The 19,769-nt window shown below is 33.9% G+C and overlaps 1 protein-coding gene and 1 non-coding gene across 3 annotated transcripts in view; one reads left to right on the top strand and one right to left on the bottom strand.

Annotated features, from left to right (window-relative positions):
• Positions 1 to 19,769, bottom strand: part of CADM2 (cell adhesion molecule 2) — a 1,084,478-nt gene that overhangs the window by 260,555 nt on the left and 804,154 nt on the right. The gene's annotated exons all lie outside the window — the stretch shown is intronic.
• On the top strand, positions 3,150 to 3,258 carry LOC118017453. The gene has a single exon (XR_004681156.1). It is a non-coding gene; the product is annotated as a U6 spliceosomal RNA (small nuclear RNA).

Raw genomic sequence — 19,769 nt, 5'->3', positions numbered from 1 at the left:
CTCAAGAACCCCACCTTAAATGCAAAATACTGGTCTCATTAAGGTTCTCATATTTTGGTTATGAAAAGCACAGGTGCCAAATGTATCAGTAGATACACAGTATTGTTACAGGTTCTTAAATAGAAGAAATGGACAGAAATAGGCAATTCATGGGGTGCCTGAGTGGCTCAGTCGGTTAGGCGTCTGCCTTCGGCTCAGGACGTGATCCCAGGGTCCTGGGATCGAGCCCTGCATCGGGCTCCCTGCTCTGTGGGAAGCCTGCTTCTCCCTCTCCCACTTCCCCGCTTGTGTTCCCTCTCTTTCTGTGTCTCTCTGTTGAATGAGTAAATAAAATCTTTAAAAAAAAGAAATAGGCAATTCATTTCTAAATGAAATACAAAGGTAGCTTACTATTCTTTAGGTCTCCCCCCTTCCAACTCTTCTCAGCTTTGTGTTTCCCTCCCCGCTCCCATCTGTTCAACAGGTTTGGGATTTATACAAAGAACCTGAATCTTAGAAAGTTCAAGATCATTCTTGTTGCTTAGAGTCTAAAAATATACCTAAATGCACACACAGCATGCTATTACTTCCACTAAATTACTGAAGGCGTTCTAAACAAATAACCTTCTAATGCGAAAGTTGTGGCTCAGTAGTTGTGTGTACTGAAACACGTATTGCATCCTAAAGCCTAGTGGATTGAAAAGCACAAATGCTATTAATGCAAGCTTAAAATTCTCGAGAGAAGTACAATAAATGCTCTATCATGTGAGAAAAGGAACTGGAGGAAAAATTAAGACTGATAACTAAGTGCAAAACGTTTCCACTTTTGAAATGTCCCTCTGTTCTTTCAAATATTTAGAATTCTCTAGCAATTTTCCCTTGATTTCATTCTAGCTTTTAGGTTTGTCTGAACAACTTTCAGTACTCTGTTTTCCTAGGTGACCGCATATAATTTATTTTCCTTTGACTCTATCCCTTCCGGATTCAGCTTGTCTTATAGCGTAGAACACCTGGTCTCCACCTTCTGTGCCACCCCTCTGCCCAGCCACTGTGGAGCATGGCCATCAGTCTGGTGCTGCTTGCCAGTTTCCATAGAGACAGGAAGCACTTTGGAGACCTGTGTTCCATTGCAACTGCCAGACCAAGGAAGGGAAGAAACAAAGCTGGCGGGCAGTGGGTCTTGCAAGGCCAGCAAGGTTGGAAGGGCTTTCTCCTCCTGATATCAGAGCATGACAATGCCAAACTGGCAGCTTCAGCAGTTACAATCCCGGAGACCAGATCCTGGTGTTCACTGTGGCCACTGTGAGTGACCCATCCTGCTCCTGACCCCTGGAGCAGAATCTCTGTGTACTCAAAGCTTGGCCCAGGGCCTTTGTTGGCTTCTGATCCATGACAAAAGGCTCTTTCAGATTTACAGTGGCTCCCACAGCTCCTGACCCAGAGAATCATAATTCTCCTGTAGAAATTTCACCTCTCTTCCCCTTTTCCAGAATGTGATAATAGTTTTTTCTGGACACTCATAGCAGACCAGGAAACCAATGGGATTACCATTGGTTTGTTTCCAATTAACCTGCACAGTGACTGCGAGTAGGTGACCCAGTTAACTGCACAACATCATATCAAAACTAGTTACCATTTGCTGTGTCTATGATAGAATTTATAATTAGAGTCAATTCTTGATTATCAGGATCAGGGCTGGCCCTGAAGAAATTTGTAATGTAGGTGAAATATAACATCAGCGCCTTCCTCTACATTTCTTTCTTTTTTTTTTTTTTTTTTAAGATTTTATTTATTTGACACAGAGAGAGACAGCCAGAGAGAGAACACAAGCAGGGGGAGTGGGAGAGGGAGAAGCAGGCTTCCCGCAGAGCAGGGAGCCCGATGCGGGGCTCGATCCCAGGACCACGGGATCATGACCCAAGCCAAAGGCAACGCTTAACCATCTGAGCCACCCAGGTGCCCCATCCCCTACATTTCAAACATGTTTTTGTGAGATTGTATACCTCAGCCTTCTGTATTATAGATATCTCAGCAGTTTATCTTCCTACCCAAAGTAGATTTCTCCAATTTCATCCATTAATTTTATATTACTCAGCCATATCACAAAGTTTATATTTTCCTTAATTTATAAAATTCTGAGTTTCAGAGAATATAAAATCCTAGGAAATGCTGTTTTATGTTTTTGCCTAGTGTTCTTGCCTTGTATTGCTCCAGTATGTTTTAAAACATTATCCAATTTTTAGAAGAATGCCCAATATTTTAAAAACATATATTTGTACAAAACCAGTTGTTTTCATTCTTTGCTTGTTTTTTTGCCTATTATTCTGTCAAAATGCATGATAAACAAAAAGTTATTAAAATATCATAGACTCAGATTAGATTAAATATAAATATATCTAGCTTTGTAACTGAAATAGATTTTTGAAATAAAAACATTAAAATATATTTGTTTTCATTAATTTATCTATATTTAATTTATTCCCTAAAATGTTTTGAATCTTCTCAAAAATTCAAAAATAATTTATTGAATGAACATGTATAGTTTTTCAAGAAAAAATGAACTTGATGAATTGTTCACATTCACATTCATAAAGCTGTTTCTCTTCCTATTCATATAGATCTTCAAGTATTGTAATGTGGAAAAATAAAAAGCAAAGGAAATAATTTTAAAATGAAAAGGAAACTACATGTCTCACAAAGCATTATAAAAGAATAAGAGAGTTTTTAAATTATTTTTATAAGTTCAAAAAAGGCTAACATGTAATTATCATGTGTGTATAAATTCATTTTATCTTTCTAGAATATTGCTTTCAGGGTGAATGAGCAAGACTTAGATAGAACTGACTAGCTTTACTTGCTAACTGATGAACATTTGAGAGGCAGCCTTCCAGAGAAAAGAAATTTATGACCACAATCACAGTCTAGTTCACAGTGAAGCTCAATCACGTAACTAAATTCTAAATTGAGATGTCAACCTGGAGGAAATATTCTGGAAAGGAACACACAGATGGTAGGACTCTTCTGAAGACAGGGTGAGGAATATAGTGCTGAATGTACAATAATCAATCTTCTGGAAACAAACAAACAAAAAAATGCACTGGGTGGGACATAACTGTTTAAAATTGAAGTTCCTGGGGAAAACTTCAACCTGAGACTAAAAAGGGGGAAAAGTGCTCACTTCAGCAGTGCATATACTAAAACTGGAAAGATACAGAGAAGATTAGCATGGCCCCTGCACAGGATGACACATAAGAAGGGGGAAAATGATAACTCATATTTTCCATGTCACCCTGTAGGTCTTAGGATGTCCAGATACTTAAAGAAAGGAAAAAATAAAGTTGAATTATAATACATTTTAGAATATTTAATAACCTCAAGGAAAATTAAAATTCCTAATAACATTTCTAGGAGCAAATTAAATGAAAATAATGCAAGAAAATAAAGCAAGCATTATTAAATCCCAACTTCAAATACACAATTCCTTAAAAAATACAAAATACAGCTAGCAAAATAAGGTAAACATAGTAAGGAAAGGAATATATTGAGAAGACAATTAGGACTTCAGTCTGGTTTTTATGCTGGTATTCCCTCATTCCAGATGAAAAAATATATATATACCAAATCAAATTAATTGTTGCCTAATATATTGTTGCTAATTAGTGATTTCACTTAGTTGTAGGAGACATATTTTGATAACATCTTTCTTTTGGATTGTGCCACATATTTGCATACTCAGCAAGCATAAAATTGTATTGACTATTAGCCAAGTTGCCTATAGATTAATGTTCTTTTCATATTTTATTCTCTGCAGAAAATTTAAATAATTGCATTAGAACATTGAATAGATATATTCATGTAAAAAAGCAACAGAGATGTCTATTTGAATTATAACTCTTTGGATTAAAGGATGCAATAAGAAATTTTGAGATGTCATAGATACACTTAAGATATATCTAAGAAAAATATGATATCAAACATGTTGTCCAATAATGTGCAATCAGTTCATATTAGGCGTATGAACTATACACATGAATGTATACAATGTTCAGGCGCTCTGAAAATTATCTTCACCTTTGTAGTGGATTTTGCCTATAAGATATACTTCATGACATTAATTTATTCAACAAATATATTCTTTGTGCCAAGAATGTGCATAAAATGGTAGGTGCTAGAGATAAAACTATGAACAGGCTAGAAATGATGTACAGTTTTATCTTTAGAACTTACAGCCTAGAGATAAGCAGTAAAACAAGAAAACAGAAATTTATACAGGAAAGCCTGGCTAAGAAGGTGGTGAAATTTCAGCTGAAACCTAAATGGGGAGAAAGACCCAGCCATTTAAAAATTGCCAGAGGACAAAATGTTGGAGAGGGGTGGCCAGTATTCGAAAAGTAAGTTACCCGATGTAAAAGATCCTAAGCCAGAGGCAGGAAAGAGGTTGAATATTGAAGGAACTAAAAACAAAACAAAACAAAACAAAAAACAAAAACTACTGAGTCTGGTGCCTGAAAAACAACAGACTAATGGCCCAATACAAGGTAGGAAAAAACGTCAAGGCCAGGTCATGCAGGGCTTTTTATGTCTTCATAAGGAGCTCACATTTATTCTAACATGCAATGGTAAGCCATTGAGGGGAGTGACTGAATATACATTCAGGGAAGACAGTTTTTCTGGTGATTAATCATTATTCCTGAATCAAGGATTTTTAGTCTTTGAAATGAATCACCATAAAAATAGTGTTTATAATCAAGAAACTTATTGAGAAAATATCAAAGAATTCATTAAATCATGGGATAATTTGTAAAGGTAACTAATCTTGGTATTTTTTTTTTTATTTTATACTGTAAATAATCTAGTAAATGGAGACCCATGTTTCACTGACTTGACTTTGTACCAAAACAGAATCGTTACCTATATTTCCATATCTCCCCCCAACTCTTTGAGAGACAATTTATTCCTCACTTCCACTCTGAAATGTCATTGCTTTGGGAAGTGCCTTGTTATTAATAATGGAGAATTTCTGTTTTATTGCTTGTTTTAAAAGCTGCAGTGGTTATCTGGGAGAAAGGAAAGTACTGCTGGTAAACTATCTATGGATGTACACACTATTTTTAAAACAGTGTTCTTTTTCAAAGATGTATTTCCCTGAATGGATAACAACACCATGCTTTAAAATAAATAATGAGTTCCCAAAGAACTGCAAAGTGAGGTAATAAAATACTTGAATTTTTCTCCTGTATAAGAGTGTCTTTTATAAACTTTATAAAACAATTCTTCCTTTGATTAATATAATAGAAATGAGTATTTGCTGTTCTGTTCTGTGCTGTTCTAATAACAGTATTTTTATGCCCCAGGAAACTATTAGTATGTGAACCTGAGACATGTGGAAAATTCTTGATAGCAGAGGCAGAAACACATGTTACTTTTCATTCTCTAACAGGCACATGATATTGCCGTGGACATAGTGGGCACATATTTTTGAACACATGAAACGCGTTCACAATGATACCACCTGAATTATGTAAGTGTTGATCAATATGTGGTAACATAAATCAACTTGGACTATTCTCTAAGGAACAAGCTCTCTTTTGAAAAAAAATGTAATAACACAGTGGTTAATAGCATGTGTTTTTCACTGTTTGATCATTTCTGAATGCACAAAGATTTCATTAATGTTGATTTCACCCATCTTGTCCTTGTTTACGTGCTTTGATGTTCAAGTCCTTTGTAGTGCCACATTAGATCTAGGGGGACACTGCCCTATGAGAGTAAGTGGAAACTGCTGTGGGAGAATATTAAAATGAAACTTAATACTTTGTATAGATTTGTGCAGATAAGTCAGCTCAAAGAATTCTACTTCTGATGAGGCAGAAAAAGAATTAATGCCATCTTTTCATATCCCTTTTTGGGGTTACTATATTTTTTTATCTGTTAATAGAAAATTATAATGAATTGGAATGTTTCAAATGGAAATTATTAAAATCAAACTTCAATAAAATAAAGTGAGTTGGAATTGAAAATATCTCAACTGATTCCTTAAATTTTAAGAATGCATTTTCTGGAGAGATGGTTGCAAAATGATAACTGAAAAAAAAAATTATCGATAGCAACACCAGTGATCCCTTCACTACAATACTGGAAATAAAGGGTTAACAGCTGGTTCTTGGGCTTTCCTTCAGTTTCGGGAAATCCTAAAAAGTTGACTCTTGGTTGAATCATCTTTGCAATTCAAGGAGTTCATGGGTGTATACTGGATCCAAAATAAATGAGAACTGGGGAGGTGGTTGTGTACTAGATTAAGCACCTACATTTCACTGTTGGGAGTATTTACTGAATAATAAATGAGGACTGACTAAATGACGTTGTACCAGAGAATGGGAACTGGTGACATAATCTTGTGAAGGTTGCGTGACTACTAAGGCATCAAAACTGAATAGACTCCAGGGGTGCCTGAGTGGCTTAGTGGGTTAAGCGTAGGGCTTCTGTTCAGATCATGATCCTGGTGGGGTCCTGGGATATAGCCCAGAGTTGGGCTCCCGGCTCAGCAGGGAGCCTGCTTCTCCCTCTCCCTCTGCGGCTCCTCCTGCTTGTGCTCTCTCTCACTCTCTCTCAAATAAATAGATAAATAAAATCTTAAAAAAAAAAAAAAGAAAAGAAAAGGAAAAGAAAGCTGAATAGACTCCAGAGCTGGAGGCTTCTCTGAGGTATAGTACCTAAATCGACTCAGTCTAGTCTTGGATAAGGAGTAACTGTGCACACTCAGAAGCATTTCAGGGAGTCACAAAGCTTCTGCTAGTTCTTGATATCCTTGTTGTATCACTTGTCTTGTGACCTTTGGATACACTTGATGTTGGATAAAGCCTGTTGTGTCATGGGTATTATTATATACATGAAACCAAGAATTGTGCGGCTGTTCTAGTAAAGTGGGCCCTGCAACCAGAATGTCAGAATAATAAAAAGTATCATTTCGGCATAGTCTGTCTGCTGAAGTAAATGCTCTTCCAGTAAAAATAGAGTAGTTGCATTATCCATGCTCAAAACTGTTCCTGTTTGTCCTGTTTCCTTTCCAGATCAGATTGAAACTAAACAGACTGCCATATTTCATGAATTCTACATATAATTTGTGCAATAATGGATTTTAATTTCAAATTCCTACTCTTATATGCTTTGACAGATCTGAAACCAAAGATGTATGCTGTGTTAGATAGATAGATAGATAAATATAGATAGAAAGATAAATATAAGATATGTATTTTTCTCTCTATATAATATATAAATAAGATGTATATTACATGATGCATATTATTAGTAACAGCTGATACATCTCATTGCTTAAATTTAGATATCCATTGAATGCTGTGTTTTGCAAAAATTTTAATAAATCCTTGGAAGGTACAGATTTTTCAAATTTAGGGCACTGAATATGATAAGCCACAGACACAGAGAATAATTGTAAAAATAAAACAAAACAAAACAAAAATTGCAAGTGTTTGAGGTATTGACAGCAAGATGGCAATAGGTATACACTCCCGAATACAACTATTTTTGAAATAGCAAATGTGTGTGTTAAAAATCAATAATTATATTTAGTAATAATTCATTAAATGTATGTTCACGACTATACTCCCAAATCTCACCATTTAAATAACTGACCAGCTAATTTAAAGGTACCTACAAAGATGACTATAAAAAAAATGTGGTACATAATTTTTTGACAAACTTTTTCTCTCCAAGAACAATAACTGGCTCTTCACATTTAAGGGTCAAATCTCTGTAAGCAAAGTTCTAAATGCATGGAATCCATCATTACTCAAAATTGTCTAATGTATGATAAAATTCAATAAAATCTGCTATTTGTTACAATTTGAATTTCATTACTACTAAACTCATAATTTATAATGCCATGATAGTTACTTTAAAAATATATAATGCTTATTTAATGAGGGAATTTTGACATGTAATGTGCTTCCTTATTTTTTCTTGATTAAGCTTGTGTAGCCCCAGGGCACAGGAAATATCGATTCATATGGCAGGGTTGATAAGCATCAACTCTCCCTGATGACTTGGGCCAGCAAGCTGCCCATGAATCCAGCAGATGTTTCTACTATCTGGGCCAATGGAAACCTTATGGACCTTTTTTCCTTCATCTCCTCCCAGGAGCAAATGTTAACACAGCAGAAATTTGGATAAATGCCAAATAGAAAGCAGAAGTGTTGGTGAGAAAATAGGGTACACTCTTATCCATAAATAGTGGTCATCAGTGGTTTGAATTGAGTATTAAGCCATTTTTAATGGCTTATTTTTGTGCATTTGCTACTTCATTTAACCAAATCCCTATAAATACTTCTGTTTATAACATAACAGCATTTATCCAAACACATCGATCTAACTTTGAATATGCTAGTTGTTTTAAGATATAAACCAGAAAAAAAAATAATCTGAATATAAAAAGTAGGACAGTTATTTATTTCTAATAATATTCTTCTTATATGAATGGGAAAACTACCTAAGTGTCAACTTGTAGATTACTAAACTTAATTTACATTTTGTTGACGTCATGTTAAAAAAGTGCAAAAGCAGGCTCAGTTTTGATAAAAATTTCCAAGACAAAAACAATTAAAGGATTAATCTCAGCATTCTTTATTGTATCACATTCTTATTTAGCTGAATTTTAAATATATACTCTCAAGAACGCAGTCTGATTAAATTCATGTAGCTGTCCCTTATCTGTCTCTGCATCTGCCCACCTTCACTCACACTGACCCAGTGAAGTGTCCATCAGTCTTGTAAGATTTAGTTTTTTATCACCTATATTCAAATTCTGTATTTTAGAATTCTCTCTCGCCTCCATATAAGTTTTCTCCTCTAACCAAACATTAATTTAAAGGGGAAGTTTTTAAGAGGTGGCATATGTTTCTTAGACTCCAAAACTATGTATTTCCCCCATTAATTATAGTATAACAGGATATATTTCTTGCTGACACAGGGGTAAAAAAAGTTAGGAAAGAAATCTGAGTAGAGAAATAATTTACTGTTTGTTAATTTTTACTTATTCTAACATTATTTATTGTACACCTACTATGAGTAAGGCACATTAAATGCAAATGAAAAGAAATAAAGTGTAGAAGCATACTACATACTATAATACTTGATAGGAGTTGTTTCAATAAGGTCAACATTGACAACGTCCCATGATATACTCAATCCACTCACAAAGCCATGTTGAGTGGGTGCTTGATAGAAGACTTATTTTCATTTGTTTCCATGATTACTTTATTATTTTTTAAATATTTTATTTATTTATTTGACAGAGAGAGACACAGCGAGAGAGGGAACACAAGCAGGGGGAGTGGGAGAGAGAGAGAAGCAGGCTTCCCGCGGAGCAGGGAGCCCGATGCGGGGCTCGATCCCAGGACTCTGGGATCATGACCTGAGCCGAAGGCAGACGCTTAACGACTGAGCCACCCAGGCGCCCCCATGATTACTTTAGAAAGGGCATGTCTTTCTAAGTGAAGTAGCAAGGTGTAAGTAGCTAAGAAATATTGGCAATATTTTTAAATGCTTCCTGTGCAGAGCACTTATGATAGGTGTAATAAGAAAAGACACTTGCTCATATAACTATCCAGTGCCAAACATTTAATAGTTTTCACCCTTGGACTCTAATTGTCAGAAATGTAATTTTAAATTCCTTCAAGGATTTTGTGGGTATTACTTAGCTTTGTAAATGAGAATAGAAATTCTGGTCCAGAAAGCTGGCAAACATAGCCATGAGAGAGAGGCACTATAGAGATTTAATTGCCTGCAAATGTATGATTTGCAAGCTGTGCAAACAGTCTTTGGTTAAACAAGGAATCAAGATGATGGAGATTTTACATCTTAGTGAAACAACTACAGACACAATTCTTGGTTTTTATAATGAAAAAAGCTTCACCAAATAGACTATCTTTTCATTCTCTATATTATTTTTGAGAAGGAGGACTTTAAAAGTCTTTCAAAAGGCTCAGAATTAATGAAATAACATAAAAGAATCAACAATAGGCTCATACCTACACCATATAAGATAATCGAAATATTGTGTGTTATGAGATAATGGATAGAACCTAAGGGTGGAAAGAGGCACTTAAATCCATATTCCAACATGAACAAATCATTCCACTTCTAGTTATTGCCTTAATCATTCTAGCATATGTCAAAAGTTATCAAAAATATATATTAAGTTTATAAAACATTCAATTATTTCAGTATTAAAATAATTTGAGGTTTAAAAATAACAGCAAGATAAAAAAAAATAACAGCAAGAATTAAAGACCAACTGATGAAACACAGGTTGGAAAGAAGACAATTGAGAATGACTTTGGGTTTCCAGATAGATGATAGAATAAATGGTAGTGTCACTAATTAAGATCTAGGCACAAAAGGAAAAGTAGTGTATTTGTTAACTTTTTTTTTCATTTTAGCAAACCACCCCCAAACAGTGCCATACATCAACTACCATTTTTGTAATACACAGTTCTGTGAAATGCCAATTTGTAGTGGGCTTCATTGGGCAGTTCTTATAATCTTGGCTCCCTAATACATCCATGGTCAATTACCAGTCATCTGTTTTAGGGGGCTCTGCTTCTGGCGATAGGCTGGCTGTCATCTGGGATGACAGGTGGTAACTGGGCTTGATATCATGGCTCCTAGCTCCCAAGAGTACAGCCCAATGGGCAAGCATTTTCTAAGTCTCTTCTTTCAAGTTTGTTATTGTTCCATTGGCCAAAACTAGTCACAGGGTCAAGCCCAGAGTCAATGTAGAAAGTGACTACCCAAGCGAACAGAAGTAGGATAACATGAACAAAACAGCAGCTATTGGATGAGGAGACTAAAGTAGTTGATTATTGAAGAGAGAGTGGTACATCTAAAGGCAGGGAAAAAATTAAGAATGAAAGATTTTCATACTTCAAATATTGAGGGAAAACCACGTTTATAAAAGATCAGAGTCATGTCCATGGGGAGTGACCACCAATAAGCCTTAGGGGCTTTGCCATGAAAAGATTAATTGAAAAAATGAAAGGAGAAAGCAGAACACAATGTTTAGAAAATGAGAGGTGATCAAATGAAGATATTAAGTGTAATGAACACTTTTGAAGAAACTTGACAATGTGATTAAACAAAAGAGATTGAAGAGAGAATACAGAATTTGAGGGAGATGTTGTTGTTTTGCTGTTTACTTCTTTATACAACTTAGTAGCAATTATGCTGTATAATCTTCATTCTGACTCAGACGACTTCTGTCTGTTCCATGGAAAAGTATTTCACGTATGTTCACTTTGATCCACCAGACAGACTGAGAAGAGTAAGACTAACCAGTACCAGTTTTTTTCCCACTTCAGGAAAGGTACTTCAAAACAGGTGCTTATTTTTAGTCAGTAGTTATTATTATGTGTGAATCAGCACAGTCTTTTTTGAATAATTGGCCTGATGTCCACTCTTTTTTTTTTTGGCAATATTAACAAAACTTAAATGAAAATAAAATATATTATAAAGGTAAATAAGAGTACACCTCACCTCACATTGCAGATTTCTCTTAAATAGTCTTGATCTTTCTTTTAAATGTTATTCATTTTTAAGTGCTGTGGAAGCCCAAGAAATACTTCTTTTTTTCTTTGTGGTATGCTGGTAAAAATGCTACCGGCCCACTAGGTATTTCTTAGTCTCTCACACTTTCACCAGAATAATCATTGTTAACCTACCTGTTGTACTATTTACTTCTGTTCTTAAAATAAATAATTAAGGAAATCTAATAGAAAACATAAGGAATTGACTAATCATTGACTAATAATCCTCACAAATGTACATCTGTCCAATTTTCTTTACTCTTATGGTAAGAACACACTATCTACAGATGTGTAGCATATAGAAAATAATAAAAAGATGTCCAGGTTGAACATGGGAGAATTTAGGCATGGTATGATTGTTTCTCAGAGTTGCTTTACAAATATTAAGTCATCCAAAAATAAATTTTATGTTTAAAAGGAAACATTGACTGCAAAAAACAAAACAAAACAAAACAAAACAAAAAACCATCAAGTTATACAAAAGAACGCACATTCTCCTTTGACCAAAAATATGACCCATACAGACCTGTGGTCATGAAATACCTAGAATTTCCCTAAGTATTCTACTCATAATCTTATAAGTGGACAATGGCTTAGAGCAAAATTCCATCTTAGATTTAACAGTGATTAAACCTAATCAAGTCATAAGTCCTCTTGTGCTGAAGGAAATCATGAACTCTCATGTGCATTTGGCAAGAGGGATTTATTTGTGTGTTACACAATGCAAATAAAGTGTATGAAAAGAGTGTCATTAGAATGGCATGCAAAGGTTTCTGTTCAGATGGGGAGATATAGTTAAATGGACAAGTAAAAGTGAACCAAAACAACTTTAGGAGAAAAGGAACCTGAGGCTAAGAGAGTAGAGTGACAAGTTAGAAAAACAATAGGATGTGAGTGACATCATATATATAAAAAACATATGAGTTATAGTAATAATAAAACAATTATTTTTTATTTAGAACAGTGCATACATACAATATTGATGCTGAAATATTCCTTCAACAGGAAATAGAAATGACACCCTTTCTAAATACTGCTTTTCAATAAGTGCATTTTAAACCACCAAATAATAAAAACACACTAACAATCCCATTTTAATCTTCTTCTTTCTCCTAAACATTCCAAAAGTTTTTCTCTTGCTAGTGTTAGGCTAGCCAAATTAGGTCCTGTCCAAATGGATATCCTAGATCACCTCCCCTTGACCTTCATACAGAAATCAATAAGGATTTTCCTACTGTTTGCTGGCTGAGGTGTTGAAGAGGATAGAATCTGTACCTATGTATACCTTGCCAAATGCATATGAGATGGGATGTAACAATAGTGAGTTCATCTACTTTGATTTTAAAGTTTGCTTCCTGAAGATTGTTCATCATTTCTGTGTGGTCCTGACTACCTTCTACTGCTGCTCTAAATTGAGACACTTGAAAAGGTATTCTATAAATTGGTTTGGCTGTAAGTTTGCCAATTTAAGGTAAGGTTCTTACTGAGCACTCATTTTATACATTTGTACTGAATGATGTAAATTGTGGGAAAACTCTATAAATGAAATTTTATTTTAAATCAGGAATATTGGAATAAAAGGTAAGACAGTAAAAAGAACAGCAAAGAAATATGGGAAAAGGTGAGAGGAGAAGAACCAACCTTGAAAACATGAGTTTAAAATACAGCAAATAATCTCCATGGAACTAGATACATTAGAATGTCATGAGAAGAATGTCATAAGGAATTTAGTTATGAAAATGATAATGCTGAAATACAAAATGAAAAATTTGCATAAGCAGATGAAAGTTAGCGAAAGAAATATATGCATATTTATGTACACTTTGGAAATATAATAAGCAATGAATTTGAGATGGTTTAAAAGGAAACATGAATAAATAATGTATAACCTGATTTATACTAGAGGAACAAATAAACAGGAATGAATTAAATTGTGATTCAAAGACCATATCAAATCAAGTCATATTATTTAGCAGAACTTTCTGGCATACAAAAGATATATCCCATTTTTCAAATACTTAGCAAATAACAAAGGTTATACAGGGTTCATATTTTCCTTTCAACATGGGAATCTTCGAGTAAATAGATATAATCAACATAATTGGGAAGTAAAAACAATTATTCTTGCGCATTTACTTATGTAAGATATTAGAAATAAAAAAATTTTGTTAAAAATGCTTTACAACTTATGTTGAAATATTACACTTCCCCCATGCACAAAAATACAGTCCCTTCTAAGTAAAGAGCAGAAATAACTTCAGGATGTATATTATTGTCATCAACAGCATAAATAACAGTAAGTTGTAAGTTTTAAAGTAAATAGCTAGGGAATGGTAAGATGGGAATTTCAAACTAGATCTCATATTAAATGATTTTCTATTCAACTATCCATCCAAAAACAATTTAACCAGTGTCCACTGTATACCAAACATTATAACAGGCATGGAGTTTTAAAATGATATTAAAAATGAAAATGATGATTTAAATTCAGTAATGTACATGAATTTGAGACATCCAAGTAGTGGTATTTAATAAAATAATAATCTCTCTCTTTCATATTTTTCAAGACGAATGTCCTTTTTCTCAAATCTTAAGTGCTATCAGGTCTCTTTTATCATAAACAAGCTAAAGATGCATTTTTCTATTGATACATTTAATTTTCTCAATACAGAAAGACTACACTAAACCTAGAATGAATGATGCTTCCCCATTTTATACTTGTTATTAATTTTAACTAATTAAATAAAAACTTACCAATTAAAACTTCATTTTCCTGGAATAACAGTAATAAAGGCAAATTTATGATTTTACTATGAAAATTGCTTGTATGTTTTCATTACACACAGAAAATGTATTCATAGATTTTTTTAAATTGCTGAAATATAAGCAACTGGCTTGTATATTGATATGTGCATTAAAGTAATTTTCTAGATCAGCGAATTCATGCTAGAAATGGTTGTCTGTGCTAGAATTACATTTTTTCTTTTGCTCTAAAAATCCTCTAATACAAACCTTCTACTTTTTAAATTACTGAATTATTTTAAAGGTAATTTAGTACCTAATAACATGTAGGCGTGAATGAATTTACTTGAATAGCAACTGTGTGTTGGAGCATGGTTTTCTCATTAAGTGAGAGCATAATTCGTTTTGCATGTCAGTGAGTAAGTTTATTGTATCAGATTGTATGTAACTGAAATAATGGAAGATCAACCTCTAGTAATCTTGTAATACACAAATGCACCTAGTGTAGCATCAAATCTATTTTATAGAGTATAATTTGAAAGAATCAAAAATATCTAAGAGCTAAAGAAGAGAAACCTGCATCAACAGAAAACTCAGTTTATACAATTCTGAATGAAAATGATTATCTTAAGGCATTCTGAATGGATTTTACTTTTCAGGCTTACATAGCTACAGCATAGTCATCACAACCTGCTAAATGCTATGCAAATACCTTGAACTATGTATGTAAGACCTGAGCCAGGTACCAGCATATTATTAATTCCTGCATTAATAGGACAAATTATATCAATAGTAATGCCATTATACTATTATAGAGCAAAAAGCTTTTAAAATAGGATAATTTTAATTGTTTCGCTGAACTACAAATGCTCTCCTTTTTAATATTTGAAATAATTGTAAAGTTTAACAAATAATTCTAGTAAATGAGCATTTAAAGGTTTAAGTCTTAACTTGTTATTTGATACTTCAGTTCTTTAGTCCTTTACACAGATGCCTTTTTAAGTACATGTCTATTAAAGATTCTATTTATTTCTGAATTTGACCTCATTTACACCTTATTTTTGATATAGGTTTATTATAATTACATGATGAAATTGCTATAGTGAAGGACTTATGTTCATCATTATGGGTGCGTGTGTGTGTGTGTGTGTGTGTGAATACATATATATGGAGAGAGAGAGAGAGAGTTGTGTGTTATGTGTGTCTATGTGTGTGTATTTTCTAGATCCAACTGATTGGTAATAATTTAGCCATACACACAGAAAAACAATGAAAACTTCTTAAATCATTTTTGAATATTATGAAGATTTATCACCCCAAGCCTGATGGACCTACTGGCTATTATCTTTATATAAACGACTCAACTTTGCTGCTTTCCCAGCATGTTCATGGTCTTCTGAATGCTGAGAACAATTGCCAATGTTATCCAACATAACTATAGTACATGATGTTACATCTGACTTGAATAAGATGACCTATTAGGACAGAAGACTCATAATTCTTTGGGAAAATAAAGACTAACAATGAAGCCTTAAAGAAAACTAGTTTTTCTAATTCCAGAGCTTTTCTCAGTATAAAAAAAAAGTAGTAATCTCTCTGGTTGCATAAAACTGATAAAAATGTTCATGAGGATAATATTTTTGCAACTGAAAGTAATAAAGAATGGGCATTAAATAAAATATACCCTAAAATGTTTTAAATGAAACTTTTCAATATCTTATATTGAAATACATCTTTATGTTGTTTTGTATTGTGACTGTACTACCATATATAAATGTTTCGTTAAATCTTCCTCTTTAAACTGCTGAAATAATTGCCTTTCTGTCATTAATTGCTTCTTTCCCATGACAAGAAATTCCACCATGAACAATGCCGTATAAAATGTCTTTAAGCTATCCACATTAAATTTAAAACATCCACATGCATATGAAGTCAAATGAATAATATTTTTGCCTTGTTCATCTAAACTAAGAGGTTGTGCATTTACTTGTTGATAGACAATGTCTATCACGTCTGTTCTTAGACTCTTTGGTAAATTTTCAGCTAGAGCTAAAATTCATATTCTTTGGAGAAAGTAAAAGGATGTAGAGGAAATGTGGTGTGAGGTTGAAAAATGCAGGAAAAGAATTCAAAGAAAGTGCAAAAGTTATGTATCAAGGGTAATCAAAGACAAGTTCCTCAAATATAAGATAACTTTATTTTTTTTAAATTATTTATTTGACAGAGAGAGACAGCAAGAGAGGGAACACAAGCAGGGGGAGTGGGAGAGGGAGAAGCAGGTTTCCCGCAGAGCAGGGAGTCCGATGCGGGGTTCAATCCCAGGACCCTGGGATCATGACCTGAGCTGAAGGCAGATGCTTAACGACTGAGCCACCCAGGCACCCTATAAGATAACTTTCAAAGCTAGAAGTATAAGTCTCAAAAATGAATTTCATGTTTTTCTCCCCAGGAATAACATCTTCTCTTTAAAAAGGCGAAAGATTTATACTATCTGAAGAGAAACCAGAGTATTAACATCTTCCCTTTAAAAAGAGATTAACTCTATTGGAGTTAATAATTTAATTATCATCTAAAAGAAATTATACCATTTCATCAACTTTTAGTCTTTTGCATTCATTAAACACATATTTATACAGATTACTTTAATACCATAAAAAATAAATCGATCTTACTACTAGGTATCAGGAATGATCAATATTGAAATAGACCCTAACCTTTATGAAACTTTTTTTTCTTTTTTAGAGATTTTTATTTATTTATTTGAGAGAGAGAAAGAATGAGCAGGGGGGAGGGGCAAAGGGGGGGAGAGAGAGAGAGAGAGAGTGAAGCAGACTCCCCGCTGAGCAGGAAGCCCCATGCAGGGCTTGATCCCAGGACCCTGGGATCATGACCTGAGAGGAAGGCAGAAGCTCAACCCACTGAGCCACTCAGGCACCCCCTTCATGAAACTTTAAGTACAGAATAATCAATGACATTAAACTAGTAAGCAGCAATCTCCAGTCTTTCTCTGAATGATATCTCACGTGATTGATCAAATCTCAGATAAAAATGTGCCTGCAAATATTACCGTTGGATAGAAAAGTGGTAAGTCAACGAAGTAAATAGTAAGTGATTAATACATACGCATATTTGACCAGTAAAAGACTTTTTAAGTGACCCTTTCTCTCATCTGAATATAGAGATTTGAAGATATAGGTGCTTTTGTAGCAGGGTTAAATGCACAGAAGTTTCACTTAGTGACAAGTTTCTTATGCAGGGACAGCTAAGCTATTCAAGGAAATGCTTTCTGCACCTCCTGCCGGTCCTTACAGATGGATTGCATTGCCCATCTTATTTTTTAATTAAGTGTGACCATATAGTTGAATGACAAAGGGTTGTGAGCAGAGGAGATTGTTTATTTTATAGGCTTGACCCACTAAGACATCCCAAACACTCTTCTATGTTCCCCTCCCCTTCTGGTTGACTGTGTGACTGGCAGATGGGCAATGCAATCCAAGAGGTTTGTGTGTTTGTTCATTTTTTCCTTGAAGAAGATGACAAAGCCCTTGCTGGCCTGTTTCTGAAGGAGGAGGATCATGCCTTGGATCAAGAACATTCATATCTGGTCAATAAGTGAACAAGGGGAAAAAATACCTTGAATATATTTCAACCATCACACAGTATGTGGCCTTTTTGTTATAGCAGCTAGCACTACCTAACTAATATATTTACTAAGGGACTCACCCAATAAAAAGAGCAAATTTTTAGCTGGCAATGAAAACGAAGATGAGGGTTTGGTGTTAAAAAAATGAAGAAAACTAGAGATGAAAACAGACTAAAAAAAGAATTGAATTGCTAAACACTAAAGACTACACTCAGCAGTGGTGAAGGAACACTCAGTATTTGGCTTCTAGACTAGACCAAGAAAGACATGAAATATAAACGGATACTTGGTGAACCTCAATAGAATTTTGCATTTTGAGGTCTCCATAAATCTCTCTTCCCCTAAACTGAACTTCTTAGTTAATCTCTGGCTGCAGTACCCTGGATACTGGATTAAAAAAAAAAAAAAAAAAAAAAAAAGGTTAATATTCCCTAATGATAACTAATTATTAACTGGCAGTTTAGAATTCTGTAATGAATTATGTTTGTTATTAGTCACTGCACCAAAGGCAGTAAAATTGAGTTAGAAATATAGAAATGTATTTTGTTTCTGAGAAGCAGTCTCTATCTTCATTCAAGGTTTTTATTGGAGAAGTGAGGTATTCCATAAATTCTGCTTAGACAAACATATACACATAGTAGACTAAGACAATGTACACGTATTATGCACATACATACATTTAAATATAGACTTAAGTAAGTGAAGGCAAATTTCAATATTAAAATGCAACAACTTTGAAGCTAAAAATCACTGAAAAGAGCTTAATGATAAAAAAAATCAGTTAACACTATGAAGGTTCTCTTTTTTTTCATACAAATGCATGTGAATATCTTGTCTTGCACAGTTTTAAAATGGGTCCAACTTGTTTCATGTTTCATAAATTCTTTGGTTAGGAACAATCCTGCTAACCTCATCTTTGTTCTCTCCCCATGATATTTTCATTTGCCTCCAAAAGTGTCAGAGGTGCACAGATTCTTTTATCAATACATTTTACACACACACACCAAAAAAAAAAAAAAAAAGGAAAAATACAATACCATACCAACTTGTAAAGGTTCAGTGCATTTACTACCCCTTTTGCTGAAAAACTTCACCTTTCTTGATTTATGACATTCTAGTTCAACTTGGAAAAAAATGAAACCAGTTCTTTCTGATCATTGACAAAACACTCTTAGGAAAGATCAAAATCTCTTCTTCAGCTCATTATAGATCAGCTATCTAGACTGATGGAACATGAAGAAAGACAGATATTGCATTTTGGAAAAAAAATGCTTTTCAGAAATAATTCTATCAGCACACTATAAATTTCTAGCCTGTTCTCCATTTCTTTTTGAATATTTACCTGCAAAGCAGAAGCCCTTTTTGAATTCCTTTCTTCATTCTCACCTAGCTCTCTCCTCCATTTTTCCTAAATATGTCCTTCAAATATATCTATGATGTTTAAAAGCATGTAACACGTAAGTATAAACTCAAAACTTGAGGCCAGATTAAAATTATTAAGGACAGTATGATCAATATCAGGCAGATACATATTTTACTCAAATAATTTATGTGGCTTGTTAAGCAAGTTAGGTTTCCCCCCATCCAGACAATACAAAAATACTGAATTCTAGAATATTCCTTGAGAATCTTTTCAGTTCACTCAAACTTAAGGTAGTAAATACATATTCTGTTAATGCATCCATAGGAACATTAATTTTTATTCCACTTCTCTGAAGAGAGATTTTGATTGATTCATGGATTGACCAATGAGTTTAAGAAGTTCTGGAAGTGCTGTTATTCTAACATGATAATTACTTAATGTT

Source organism: Mirounga leonina, unplaced genomic scaffold (genome assembly GCF_011800145.1).
Source record: "Mirounga leonina isolate KUSES-001 unplaced genomic scaffold, KU_Mleo_1.0 Mir_169, whole genome shotgun sequence".
Taxonomy (NCBI): Eukaryota; Metazoa; Chordata; class Mammalia; order Carnivora; family Phocidae; genus Mirounga; species Mirounga leonina.
Note: the sequence above shows the minus strand (reverse complement) of the source record. Positions and strands in the feature narration are given on the sequence as shown.